We start from the raw sequence: 14331 nt of genomic DNA on the forward strand, positions 1-14331 counted from the left end.
GTTAAGGCCAGCAACCACACCCGGCCGCCTTTGTCTCCCCAGTTCCGCGAATGTTTACACGCAGCGCCATGCACTCGTTTAAGGCTGAGCCGACCCAGGTGGGAGGTTCACTCAGGACCGGTTCAGATATTCGTCAGTGATGTTGGCCGTGAGTGCAAATCTCAGATACCTAATCATGCACTTAATTTATAGCCTTTAACAGACTGGCAAAGTGCCGTTTGCGGGCACCTTGTGAAAGCCGGCGCAGCAACACGCGATGGGGGTGAAGTGGTCAGTGCCACCTTTGTCTCCCCAATCCTGATATCTACACAACGCTCCAAGCACTCGTTTAAGGCTGAGTCGACCGAGGGAAGGTCCAGGATCGATTCAGATATTCGTCACTGATGTTGGCCATGATGGGCTAGAAACTGCATGAGTGAGATTGGCTCGTGGCTGTGTGGGACTGGACCGTGATGCTCGTGATTTTGGCTATAAGTCATGTGCGTGAGAAGTTATTGTCACGGTTGGCTTAAAACAAAAATGCTGTATATCAAAGTAGAGATGATCACGCCCGTGAAATGCGTGAGATGTGGCCACGTTCACACCGCGAGTCTCGGCGTGAGATGCGAGTGGTCCCTCCTCTGGGTCGATGACGGGAACGGTGGTGACATTTGAGGTCTGGTGAAGATCCAGTTGAGAAGGTAACAATGTTTGGCGGAAAATGTTGCCTGGAATGAACAAATAAAAACACCCCACGGACGGTTTTTAATCCCGGGTCGATAAATTGAGTACCATTTTGTGAAAATTCAACCGTACTTTAGGTATAAACATCGTCATACTTGTCCTCGTCATGGGAATGTGGAAGTTCCACCAAGCAGAAACTTTTAGAGCAACTGAGACACTGTGGCTGACCCGAAGCAGCCCATAATTTCTCAGTGTCGATAAATCAAGTACTCTTTTGAGAAGTCAACTGTAGTTGTGCCCTTTAGCGATGCTGGTTGCTGCCATACGAATGAGGAATTTCCACCACTCGCTCGATCCTGCAAATCTACACATAAAGTACCCGCGTGTGCAGACATACGGTACATGTGTGTATTGCACATCCGCCTTTGTCTCCCGAGTACTGATGCTTTATACACACCGCGTCGGGTGATTTTATTTTTTTACGGTTGAGTCACCCCAGCGGAGAACCAGGACAGGTTCAGATACAGGGCAGGGACATTTCTCACCACTGATATTCACCGTTCAGCCAGGAATCAAAATCAGTTCTAGATTTGATGCTTTCGTGACTGCAAGGATTCATACTCTTAGGTTTTTACGTGACTTTACCGAAAAAACCTAAGAGTATGAATCAACATCAGCTCCGCCGGGTTTACAGCGCAGTGCGCTCACCACAGCGCAGCGGCTTCTTCCAACAATAAATAAAAAAACACAAGCGCCCGAACAGGGACTTGAACCCTGGACCCTCAGATTAAAAGTCTGATGCTCTACCGACTGAGCTATCCGGGCCCACGCGTTCACAGGGGCAACACAAACCGAACAACGAACAACGCCACCCCCCCACCCCTGAGTCGACACGCAAACTCGACATGTTGATCGCGAGCAGCGATCAAGGCCAAAACGGCACGTGAGGAAGTTATGGCCAGCAACCACACCCGGCCGCCTTTGTCTCCCCAGTTCCGCGAATGTTTACACGCAGCGCCAGACACTCGTTTAAGGCTGAGCCGACCCAGGTGGGAGGTTCATTCAGGACGGGTTCAGATATTCGTCACTGATGTTGGCCGTGAGTGCGAATCTCAGATACCTAATCATGCACTTAATTTATAGCCTTTAACAGACTGGCAAAGTGCCGTTAGCGGGCACCTTATGAAAGCCGGCGTAGCACGCTATGGGGGTGAAGTGGCCAGTGCCACGCACAGCCATCTTTGTCTCTCAAAATCCTGATATTTACACAACGCTCCAAGCACTCATTTAAGGCTGAGTCGACCGAGGGGAGGTCCAGGATCGGTTCAGATATTCGTCAGTGATGTTGGCCATGATGGGCTAGTGGCTGGGTGAGACTGGATCGTGATGCTCGTGATTTTGGCTATAAGTCATGTGCGTGAGAAGTTATTGTCACGGTTGGCTTAAAACAAAAACGCTGTATGTCAAAGTAGAGATGATCACGCACGTGAAATGCGTGAGATGTGGCCACGTTCACACCGCGAGTCTCGGCGTGAGAGGCGAGTGGTCCCTCCTCTGGGTCGATGACGGGAACGGTGGTGACATTTGAGGTCTGGTGAAGATCCAGTTGAGAAGGTAACAATGTTTGGCTTGAAATCTCGCCTAGAGTTAACAAATAAATAAATAAAAATTGTCGAAATGTAACAGTATTGCAGGTAAAAAACAATCGTTATACTTGTCCTCGTCATGGGAATGTGGAATTTCCACCAAGCAGACACTTTGAGAGCAACTGAGACACCGTGGCTGGACCGAAGCAGCCCATCATTTCTCAGTGTCGATAAATCAAGTACTACTTTTTGAGAAGCCAACTGTAGTTGTGCCCTTTAGCGATGCTGGTTCCTGCCATACGAATGAGGAACTTCCACCACTGGCTCGATCCTCCAAAAAATACACATGAAGTACCCGCTTGTGCAGACATACGGTACATGTGTGTATTGCACATCCGCCTTTGTCTCCCGAATACTGATGCTTTATACACACCGCGTCGGGTGATTTCTTTTTGAAGGTTGAGTCACCCCAGCGGAGAACCAGGACAGGTTCAGATACAAGGCAGGGACATTTCTCACCACTGATATTCACCGTTCAGCCAGGAATCAACATCAGCTCCGCCGGGTTTACAGCGCAGTGCGCTCACCACAGCACAGCGGCTTCTTACAACAATAAAAATAAAAAACACAAGCGCCCGAACAGGGACTTGAACCCTGGACCCTCAGATTAAAAGTCTGATGCTCTACCGACTGAGCTATCCGGGCCCATGCGTTCACAAGGGCAACACAAACGGAACAACGAACAACGCCACCCCCCCCTGAGTCGACACGCAAACTCGACATGTTGATCGCGAGCAGCGACCAAGGCCAAAACGGCACGTGAGGATGTTATGGGCAGCAACCACACCCGGCCGCCTTTGTCTCCCCAGTTCCGCGAATATTTACACACAGCGCCAGGCACTCGTTTAAGGCTGAGCCGACCCAGGTGGGAGGTTCATTCAGGACCGGTTTAGATATTCGTCACTGATGTTGGCCGTGAGTGCAAATCTCAGATACCTAATCATGCACTTAATTTACAGCCTTTAACAGACTGGCAAAGTGCCGTTAGCGGGCACCTTATGAAAGTCGGCGCAGCACGCGATGGGGGTGAAGTGGCCAGTGCCACGCACAGCCACCTTTGTCTCCCCAATGCTGATATTTACACAACGCTCCAAGCACTCGTTTAAGGCTGAGTCGACCGAGGGAAGGTCCAGGATCGATTCAGATATTCGTCACTGATGTTGGCCATGATGGGCTAGTGGCTGGGTGAGATTGACTAGTGGCTGCGGTGAAACTGGATCGTGATGCTCGTGATTTTGGCTACAAGTCATGTGCGTGAGAAGTTATTGTCACGGTTGGCTTAAAACAAAAATGCTGTACGTCAAAGTAGAGATGATCACGCCCGTGAAATGCGTGAGATGTGGCCACGTTCACACCGCGAGTCTCGGCGTGAGAGGCGAGTGGTCCCTCCTCTGCGTCGATGACGGGAACGGTGGTGACATTTGAGGTCTGGTGAAGATCCAGTTGAGAAGGTAACAATGTTTGGCGGAAAATGTTGCCTGGAATGAACAAATTAAAACACCCCACGGACGGTTTTTAATCCCGGGTCGATAAATTGAGTACCATTTTGTGAAAATTCAACCGTACTTTAGGTATAAACATCGTCATACTTGTCCTCGTCATGGGAATGTGGAAGTTCCACCAAGCAGAAACTTTTAGAACAACTGAGACACTGTGGCTGACCCGAAGCAGCCCATAATTTCTCAGTGTCGATAAATCAAGTACTCTTTTGAGAAGTCAACTGTAGTTGTGCCCTTTAGCGATGCTGGTTGCTGCCATACGAATGAGGAATTTCCACCACTCGCTCGATCCTGCAAATCTACACATAAAGTACCCGCGTGTGCAGACATACGGTACATGTGTGTATTGCACATCCGCCTTTGTCTCCCGAGTACTGATGCTTTATACACACCGCGTCGGGTGATTTTATTTTTTTACGGTTGAGTCACCCCAGCGGAGAACCAGGACAGGTTCAGATACAGGGCAGGGACATTTCTCACCACTGATATTCACCGTTCAGCCAGGAATCAAAATCAGTTCTAGATTTGATGCTTTCGTGACGGCAAGGATTCATACTCTTAGGTTTTTACGTGACTTTACCGAAAAAACCTTAGAGTATGAATCAACATCAGCTCCGCCGGGTTTACAGCGCAGTGCGCTCACCACAGCGCAGCGGCTTCTTCCAACAATAAATAAAAAAACACAAGCGCCCGAACAGGGACTTGAACCCTGGACCCTCAGATTAAAAGTCTGATGCTCTACCGACTGAGCTATCCGGGCCCATGCGTTCACAGGGGCAACACAACCCGAACAACGAACAACGCCCCCCCCCAACCCTGAGTCGACACGCAAACTCGACATGTTGATCGCGAGCAGCGACCAAGGCCAAAACGGCACGTGAGGAAGTTATGGCCAGCAAGCACACCCGGCCGCCTTTGTCTCCCCAGTTCCGCGAATGTTTACACGCAGCGCCAGGCACTCGTTTAAGGCTGAGCCGACCCAGGTGGGAGGTTCATTGAGGACCGGTTCAGATATTCGTCACTGATGTTGGCCGTGAGTGCAAATCTTAGTCCTGGACCATCCCTCGGTCGACTCAGCCTTAAATGAGTGCTTGGAGCGTTGTGTAAATATCAGCATTGGGGAGATAAAGGTGGCTCTGGCCACTTCACCCCCATCGCGTGCTGCGCCGGCTTTCACAAGGTGCCCGCTAACGGCACTTTGCCAGTCTGTTAAAGGCTGTAAATTAAGTGCATGATTAGGAATCTGAGATTTGCACTCACGGCCAACATCACTGACGAATATCTGAACCGGTCCTGAATGAACCTCCCACCTGGGTCGGCTCAGCCTTAAACGAGTGCCTGGCGCTGCGTGTAAACATTCGCGGAACTGGGGAGACAAAGGCGGCCGGGTGTGCTTGCTGGCCATAACTTCCTCACGTGCCGTTTTGGCCTTGGTCGCTGCTCGCGATCAACATGTCGAGTTTGCGTGTCGACTCAGGGCTGGGGGGGGGCGTTGTTCGTTGTTCGGTTTGTGTTGCCCCTGTGAACGCATGGGCCCGGATAGCTCAGTCGGTAGAGCATCAGACTTTTAATCTGAGGGTCCAGGGTTCAAGTCCCTGTTCGGGCGCTTGTGTTTTTTAAATCTTTTATATTAAGTTCGCTTGCTTGCTTAGGACCGTGCAAATCTTTCGGTCGTTTTTTAACCCACTTCCCGTGATCCAATCGAGCTGACATTTTGCACAAAGACTCGTTGTGCGTGACAATTAATGTTCGTGAAATATTTTTTCCAAAATGTAACACTTTTTAGGACAAAAATATAATATTTAATTACCAATTGCTTAATGGTGCAATGCAATCATCTGACCCATAGGTGGCAGCCATCTCAAGCCAGAGGACGAGAGGACTCTAGCCGCCACGCATATAAAGGATTTATAGTGAAAAACTTTGTTTTTACTGTTTATACTTTTTATTTATTGTTGTAAGAAGCCGCTGCGCTGTGGTGAGCGCACTGCTCTGTAAACCTGGCGGAGCTGATGTTGATTCCTGGCTGCACGGTGAATATCAGTGGTGAGGAATGTCCCTGCCCTGTATCTGAACCTGGCCTGGTTCTCCGCTGGGGTGACTGAACCTTAAAAAAAATCACCCGACGCGGTGTGTATAAAGCATCAGTACTCGGGAGACAAAGGCGGATGTGCAATACACACATGTACCGTATGTCTGCACACGCGGGTACTTTGTGTGTAGATTTGCAGGATCGAGCGAGTGGTGGAAATTCCTCATTCGTATGGCAGGAACCAGCATCGCTAAAGAGCACAACTACAGTTGGCTTCTCAAAAATAGTACTTGATTTATCTAATCTGAAAAATGATGGGCTGCTTCGGTCCAGCCACAGTGTCTCAGTTGCTCTGAAAGTGTCTGCTTGATGGAAATTCCACATTCGCATGACGAGGACAATAATAACGATTCTTTTTACCTACGATACTGTTAAATTTCGACAAAATGTTGTATTTATTTGTTAAGTCCAGGCGACATTTCCGACTAAACATTATTACCTTCTCAACTGGATCTTCAGCAGACCTCAAATGTCACCAACGTTCCCGTCATCGACCCAGAGGAGGGACCACTCGCATCTCACGCCGAGACTCGCGGTGTGAACGTGGCCACATCTCACGCATTTCACGGGCGTGATCATCTCTACTTTGATATACAGCATTTTTGTTTTAAGCCAACCGTGACAATCACTTCTCACGCACATGACTTATAGCCAAAATCACGAGCATCACGATCCAGTCTCACCCAGCCACTAGCCCATCATGGCCAACATCAGTGACGAATATCTGAATCGATCCTGGACCTTGCCTCGGTCGACTCAGCCTGAAATGAGTGCTTGGAGCGTTGTGTAAATATCAGCATTGGGGAGACAAAGGTGGCTGTGCGTGGCACCGGCCACTTCACCCCCATCGCGTGCTGCGCCGGCTTTCATAAGGTGCCCGCTAACGGCACTTTGCCAGTCTGTTAAAGGCTGTAAATTAAGTGCATGATTAGGTATCTGAGATTTGCACTCACGGCCAACATCAGTAACTAATATCTGAACCGGTCCTGAATGAACCTCCCACCTGGGTCGGCTCAGCCTTAAACGAGTGCCTGGCGCTGTGTGTAAACATTCGCGGAACTGGGGAGACAAAGGCGGCCGGGTGTGCTTGCTGGCCATCACTTCCTCACGTGCCGTTTTGGCCTTGGTCGGTGCTCGCGATCAACATGTCGAGTTTGCGTGTCGACTCAGGGGTGGGGGGGGGGACGTTGTTCGTTGTTCGGTTTGTGTTGTCCCTGTGAATGCATGGGCCCGGATAGCTCAGTCGGTAGAGCATCAGACTTTAATCTGAGGGTCTAGGGTTCAAGTCCCTGTTCGGGCGCTTGTGCTTTTATTTTTATTGTTGTAAGAAGCCGCTGCGCTGTGGTGAGCGCACTGCGCTGTAAACCCGGCGGAGCTGATGTTGATTCCTGGCTGAACGGTGAATATCAGTGGTGAGAAATGTCCCTGACCTGTATCTGAACCTGTCCTGGTTCTCCGCTGGGGTGACTCAACCTTAAAAAAAATTTAACCCGTAAAAACAAAGTTTTTCACTATAAATCCTTTATATGCGTGGCGGCTAGAGTCCTCTCGTCCTCTGGCTTGATATGGTTGCCACCTATGGGTCAGATGATTGCCTGCCACCATTAAGCAATTGGTAATTAAATATTTTTAAAAAATTCCCTAAACAGTGTAAAATTTAGGAAACAAATGTTCACGAAAATAAATTGTCACGCACAACGAGTCTGTGTGCAAAATGTCAGCTCGATTGGATCACGGGAAATGGGTTAAAAAACGACCGAAAGATTTGCACGGTCGTAAGCGCGCAAGCAAGCACGCAAGCAAGTGAACTTTATATAAAGGATTTTTAAAAAATCACCCGACGCGGTGTGTATAGAGCATCCGTACTCGGGAGACAAAGGCGGATGTGCAATACACACATGTACCGTATGTCTGCACAAGCGGGTACTTTGTGTGTAGATTTGCAGGATCGAGCGAGTGGTGGAAATTCCTCATTCGTATGGCAGGAACCAGCATCGCTAAAGGGCGCAACGACAGTTGGCTTCTCAAAAATAGTACTTGATTTATCGACACTGAGAAATGATGGGCTGCTTCGGTCCAGCCACAGTGTCTCAGTTGCTCTGGAAGTGTCTGCTTGGTGGAAATTCCACAGTCCCATGACGAGGACAAGTATAACAAATTTTTGTATCTACAGTACTGTTGCATTTCCACAAAATGGTATTCAATTTATCGACCCGGGATTAAAAACCGTTCGTTGGGTGTTTTTATTTGTTAATTCCAGGCGACATTTCAAGCCAAACATTGTTACCTTCTCAACTGGATCTTCACCAGACCTCAAATGTCACCACCGTTCCCGTCATCGACCCAGAGGAGGGACCACTCGCCTCTCACGCCGAGACTCGCAGTGTGAACGTGGCCACATCTCACGCATTTCACGGGCGTGATCATCTCTACTTTGACATACAGCATTTTTGTTTTAAGCCAACCGTGAAAATCACTTCTCACGCACATGACTTATAGCCAAAATCACGAGCATCACGATCCAGTCTCACACAGCCACTAGCCCATCATGGCCAACATCAGGGACAAATATCTGAATACGCACGGCCACCTTTGTCTCCCCAATGCTGATATTTACACAACGCTCCAAGCACTCATTTAAGGCTGAGTCGACCGAGGGAAGGTCCAGGATCGGTTCAGATATTCGTCACTGATGTTGGCCATGATGGGCTAGTGGCTGGGTGAGATTGACTAGTGGCTGTGTGAGACTGGATCATGATGCTCGTGATTTTGGCTATAAGTCATGTGTGTGAGAAGTTATCGTCACGGTTGGCTTAAAACAAAAATGCTGTATGTCAAAGTAGAGATGATCACGCCCGTGAAATGCGTGAGATGTGGCCACGTTCACACCGCGAGTCTCGGCCTGAGAGGCGAGTGGTCCCTCCTCTGGGTCGATCAGGGGAACGGTGGTGACATTTGAGGTCTGGTGAAGATCCAGTTGAGAACGTAACAATGTTTGGCTTGAAATGTCGCCTGGAATTAACAAATTAAAACACCCCACGGACGGTTTTTAAACCCGGGTCGATAAATTGAGTACTATTTTGTGGAAATTCAACAGTACTGCAGGTAAAAAAATTGTTATACTTGTCCTCGTCATGGGAATGTAGGATTTTCACCAAGCAGACACTTCCAGAGCAACTGAGACACTGTGGCTGACCCGATGCAGCCCATCATTTCTCAGTGTCGATAAATCTAGTACTCTTTTTGAGAAGCCAACTGTAGTTGTGTCCTTTAGTGATGCTGGTTCCTGCCATACGAATGAGGAATTTCCACCACTCGCTCGATCCTGCAAATCTACACATAAAGTACCCGCGTGTGCAGACATACGGTACATGTGTGTATTGCACATCCGCCTTTGTCTCCCGAGTACTGATGCTCTATACACACCGCATCGGGTGATTTCTTTTTTAAATCCTTTATATTAAGTTCGCTTGCTTGCTTGCGTGCTTGCGTGCTTGCTTGCTTGCTTACGACCGTGAAAATCTTTCGGTCGTTTTTTAGCACACTTCCCATGATCCAATCGAGCTGACATTTTGCACACAGACTCGTTGTGCGTGACAATTAATTTTCGTGAAAAAATTTTTCAAAAATGTTACACTGTTTAGGGAAAATTTTTAAATATTTAATTACCAATTGCTTAATGCTGGCAGGCAATCATCTGACCCATAGGTGGCAGCCATCCCAAGCCAGTGGACGAGAGGACTCTAGCCGCCACGCATATAAAGGATTTATAGTGAAAAACTTTGTTTTTACGGGTTGATTCTTTTTGAAGACTGAGTCACCCCAGCGGAGAACCAGGACAGGTTCAGATACAGGGCAGGGAAATTTCTCACCAATGATATTCACCGTGCAGCCAGGAATCAAACATCAGCTCCGCCGGGTTTACAGCGCAGTGTGCTCACCACAGCGCAGCGGCTTCTTACAACAATAAATGAAAAACACAAGCGCCCGAACAGAGACTTGAACCCTGGACCCTCAGATTAAAAGTCTGATGCTCTACCGACTGAGCTATCCGGGCCCATGCGTTCACAGGGGCAACACAAACCGAACAACGAACAACCCCTCCCCTCCCCCACCCCTGAGTCGACACGCAAACTCGACATGTTGATCGCGAGCAGCGACCAAGGCCAAAACGGCACGTGAGGAAGTTATGGCCAGCAACCACACCCGGCCGCCTTTGTCTCCCCAGTTCCGCGAATGTTTACACGCAGCGCCAGGCACTCGTTTCAGGCTGAGCCGACCCAGGTGGGAGGTTCATTCAGGACCGGTTCAGATATTCGTCACTGATGTTGGCCGTGAGTGCAAATCTCAGATACCTAATCATGCACTTAATTTATAGCCTTTAACAGACTGGGAAAGTGCCGTTAGCGGGCACCTTATGAAAGTCGGCGCAGCACGCGATGGGGGTGAAGTGGCCAGTGCCACGCACAGCCACCTTTGTCTCCCCAATGCTGATATTTACACAACGCTCCAAGCACTCGTTTAAGGCTGAGTCGACCGAGGGAAGGTCCAGGATCGATTCAGATATTCGTCACTGATGTTGGCCATGATGGGCTAGTGGCTGGGTGAGATTGGCTAGTGTCTGCGTGGGACTGGATCGCGATTCTCGTGATTTTGGCTATAAGTCATGTGCGTGAGAAGTTATTGTCACGGTTGGCTTAAAACAAAAATGCTGTATATCTAAGTAGAGATGATCACGCCCGTGAAATGCGTGAGATGTGGCCACGTTCACACCGCGAGTCTCGGCGTGAGAGGCGAGTGGTCCCTCCTCTGGGTCGATGAGGGGAACGGTGGTGACATTTGAGGTCTGGTGAAGATCCAGTTGAGAAGGTAACAATGTTTGGCTTGAAATGTCGCCTGGAATTAACAAAAAAAAAACACTCCACGGACGGTTTTTAATCCCGGGTCGATAAATTGAGTACCATTTTGTGAAAATTCAACCGTATTTTAGGTATGAACATCGTCATACTTGTCCTCGTCATGGGAATGTGGAAGTTCCACCAAGCAGACACTTTTAGAGCAACTGAGACACTGTGGCTGGACCGAAGCAGCCCATCATTTCTCAGTGTCGATAAATCAAGTAGTCTTTTTGAGAAGTCAACTGTAGTTGTGCCCTTTAGCGATGCTGGTTGCTGCCATACGAATGAGGAATTTCCACCACTCGCTCGATCCTCCAAAAAAATACACACAAAGTACCCGCTTGTGCAGACATACGGTACATGTGTGTATTGCACATCCGCCTTTGTCTCCCGAGTACTGATGCTTTATACACACCGCGTCGGGTGATTTCTCTTTTTAAATCCTTTATATTAAGTTCACTTGCTTGCTTGCATGCGCGCTTACGACCGTGCAAATCTTTCGGTCGTTTTTTAGCCCACTTCCCGCGATCCAATCGAGCTGACATTTTGCACACAGACTCGTTGTGTAGGGAAAAAAATTATATATAATTACCAATTGCTTAATGGTGGCAGGCAATCATCTGACCCATAGGTGGCAGCCATCTCAAGCCAGTGGACGAGAGGACTCTAGCCGCCACGCATATAAAGGATTTATAGTGAAAAACTTTGTTTTTACGGGTTAATTATTTTTGAAGGTTGAGTCACCCCAGCGGAGAACCAGAACGGGTTCAGATACAGGGCATGGACATTCCTCACCACTGATATTCACCGTTCAGCCAGGAATCAACATCAGCTCCGCCGGTTTTACAGCGCAGTGCGCTCACCACAGCGCAGCGGGCTTCTTACAACAATAAAAATAAAAACACAAGCGCCCGAACAGGGACTTGAACCCTGGACCCTCAGATTAAAAGTCTGATGCTCTACCGACTGAGCTATCCGGGCCCATGCGTTCACAGCGGCAACACAAACGGAACAACGAACAACCCCCCCACCCACCCCTGAGTCGACACGCAAACTCGACATGTTGATCGCGAGCACCGACCAAGGCCAAAACGGCACGTGAGGAAGTGATGGCCAGCAACCACACCCGGCCGCCTTTGTCTCCTCAGTTCCGCGAATGTTTACACGCAGCGCCAGGCACTCGTTTAAGGCTGAGCCGACCCAGGTGGGAGGTTCATTCAGGACCGGTTTAGATATTCGTCACTGATGTTGGCCGTGAGTGCAAATCTCAGATACCTAATCATGCACTTAATTTATAGCCTTTAACAGACTGGCAAAGTGCCGTTAGCGGGCACCTTATGAAAGCCGGCGCAGCACGCGATGGGGGTGAAGTGGTCAGAGCCACGCACAGCCACATTTGTCTCCCCAATGCTTCTTGCGGAGTGACAGACCAGGTAGCTTCCACACAGCGTTACGCAACCGATGAAAAGATAATGCCGCTCGACTGATTCGGAGTGAGACCTCTGCTGTTAAACCGGAGCCGGTCATTAGCGCACTGCCCAGGTATGGGAAACTCTCCACTCTCTCCACAACTGCCCTTGTGGGGTGGAGTGTCCGATGTTACACAATATCCAGGCAGGTGCTTAGTTTTGGTGGGGCTGATGGTAAGTCGCCATCTCTTAGTGGCTATTTAAGGCTTCACGAACTACATGGTCGAAATAGATGCTAAATAATGTGGGAGCCAGAGGACATCCCTGTTGCACCCCAAAATGTTGAGGGAATGGCTCTGACTCCCGGCCACGTAGTTTTACCCGGGCCCGCTCACCATCATGAAGGTCCTTAATGATCATGAGCAGAATTTCAGGGACTCCGAAAGCACGAAGAACAACCCAGAGACCAGGCCTACTGATGGTATCATAGACCTTGACCAGGTCAATAAAGCAGAGATGTAGGTCTTGTTGGAATTCTCTACACCTCTGCTATAGCAGACGGACAGAAAATATGGCATCTGTGCAGGACCGCCCTTTCCTGAAACCGCATTGGGGCTCCACAAGCCTCTCCTAAGCGTGCCTAGCAAGGCGATGTTGAATAATATAATCTTTGCCAGTACCTTACCCGGTACACTGAGGAATGAGTTGTTACAGTCTGTGCGGTGCCCTTTCTCAAAGAGGGGGACCACCAGGGCATCCTTGCAATCCTGTGGAACCCGTCCAGTGGTCCAAACTGTTGTTATGATGTCATATAGGGTAGTCTGTGCACAAACGCCACCCTCCCTCAGCATTTCGCTTGGGAGATCATCTCTGCCTGGTGCCTTTCCTGGTCTCAGGCTCTGGATCGCCTTCAGTACTTCCTCAACAGATGGCACCTCAGCCAGCCAATCACAGGGGGTGGCTTTTTCCAATATTTGAGGCACCGCAGCCTCGGCATGGTCATCCCCACTTTGTCCCAGGTTGTCTTCCAGGATTGAGGGATTTCCCCTCCCCCAGGACCTCACAGAAATGCTCAGCAAATCTGAAAACCTGTTCCTGGGGGTCGGAGATTGGATCACCGTTATTTCCCCTAATGATGTTAATAGATGTGGTGCTGCAGGTTACTTTTTTCATGGAATTAAAGAGCGATTTGGGATCGCGGGCAATTAAAGCAGACTCCATCTCCTCAGCAATCCGCGACCACCACCAATCTTTGCAGCACCTCACGGCTCTCCGAACCTCCGAGTGAAGGCTGTGGTAAGCCTCCTCATTCTCCGACGTGGGATGCTGTAGCCGATGAGTGGGCCTGTCACTTTTTCTCAGCCAGCTTGAACACCTCATCTGTCAGCCAGGGTCTCTGGGAAGGTCTGGACCGTGTACCCAAAGCAGCCATTGCATCTACATGAGCCACAGTCCTAAACTTCGCCACATTCCTTTAGACATCAAGAGGAAGTGGGGGACGATGCCAACCCCAGCCGCAAGCAGTGATGAAATTTCCACTTGCAACTTTCATCAGCTAGCTGAGACCATGCCACTAAGGGTTTGAAAGGGGTTCTGGGTGTAAACCACCACCGGATTGGATGAATGGCAGGGGCATCTTACAGATGACAAGTCGATGATCAGTGGGCAGATCAGCTCCACGGTAGGTCCTGGTGTCAAGGACATGGGCCCACATCCGCTGTTCCATCACTATGTAGTCCAGCAGATGTTCTTGCTTGGACCCGGCATACGTCCATTATGTTGTGTGGATGCGCCGATGCCGGAACAGCATGTTGGTAATTATAAGCCCATGGGCTGCACAAAAATCTAGCAGCCTCCTGCCGTTGTTATTGAGCTGATCTGGCCCATGCCTTCCAATCACTCTAGAACAGGTGCCAGCATCATGACCAACTCGGGCATTGAAGTCACCCAACAAGATGACTCTATCCCGAGGGGCCACTTTAGCTAGCACTTGTGACAGGAGGTCATAGAAGACATCTGACTCATCGGCCTTGCCTGCATCCCTCCACGGATGTTCGTCTTCGGTGGGGGCATAAGTAACCACGACCACCACTCCTCGCCTCTGGTTGATGGGAAGGTGAGCTC

General features: G+C 49.4%; 6 non-coding genes across 6 annotated transcripts; 1 reads left to right on the plus strand and 5 right to left on the minus strand.

The window, feature by feature from the left end:
* Positions 1-1415: 1415 nt before the first annotated feature.
* TRNAK-UUU (transfer RNA lysine (anticodon UUU)) lies at positions 1416-1488 on the minus strand. The gene has a single exon. It is a non-coding gene; the product is annotated as a tRNA-Lys (tRNA).
* Positions 1489-2881: 1393 nt separating this feature from the next.
* TRNAK-UUU (transfer RNA lysine (anticodon UUU)) lies at positions 2882-2954 on the minus strand. Its single transcript has one exon. It is a non-coding gene; the product is annotated as a tRNA-Lys (tRNA).
* A 1541-nt stretch (positions 2955-4495) lies between these two features.
* On the minus strand, positions 4496-4568 carry TRNAK-UUU (transfer RNA lysine (anticodon UUU)). Its single transcript has one exon. It is a non-coding gene; the product is annotated as a tRNA-Lys (tRNA).
* A 773-nt stretch (positions 4569-5341) lies between these two features.
* Positions 5342-5414, plus strand: TRNAK-UUU (transfer RNA lysine (anticodon UUU)). Its single transcript has one exon. It is a non-coding gene; the product is annotated as a tRNA-Lys (tRNA).
* Positions 5415-9884: 4470 nt separating this feature from the next.
* Positions 9885-9957, minus strand: TRNAK-UUU (transfer RNA lysine (anticodon UUU)). Its single transcript has one exon. It is a non-coding gene; the product is annotated as a tRNA-Lys (tRNA).
* Positions 9958-11706: 1749 nt separating this feature from the next.
* On the minus strand, positions 11707-11779 carry TRNAK-UUU (transfer RNA lysine (anticodon UUU)). The gene has a single exon. It is a non-coding gene; the product is annotated as a tRNA-Lys (tRNA).
* Positions 11780-14331: the final 2552 nt, after the last annotated feature.

The sequence above is a fragment of the Lethenteron reissneri genome, chromosome 10 (assembly GCF_015708825.2).
Source record: "Lethenteron reissneri isolate LAM-NWPU_2019-01 chromosome 10, ASM1570882v1, whole genome shotgun sequence".
In the NCBI taxonomy this organism is placed as follows: Eukaryota; Metazoa; Chordata; class Hyperoartia; order Petromyzontiformes; family Petromyzontidae; genus Lethenteron; species Lethenteron reissneri.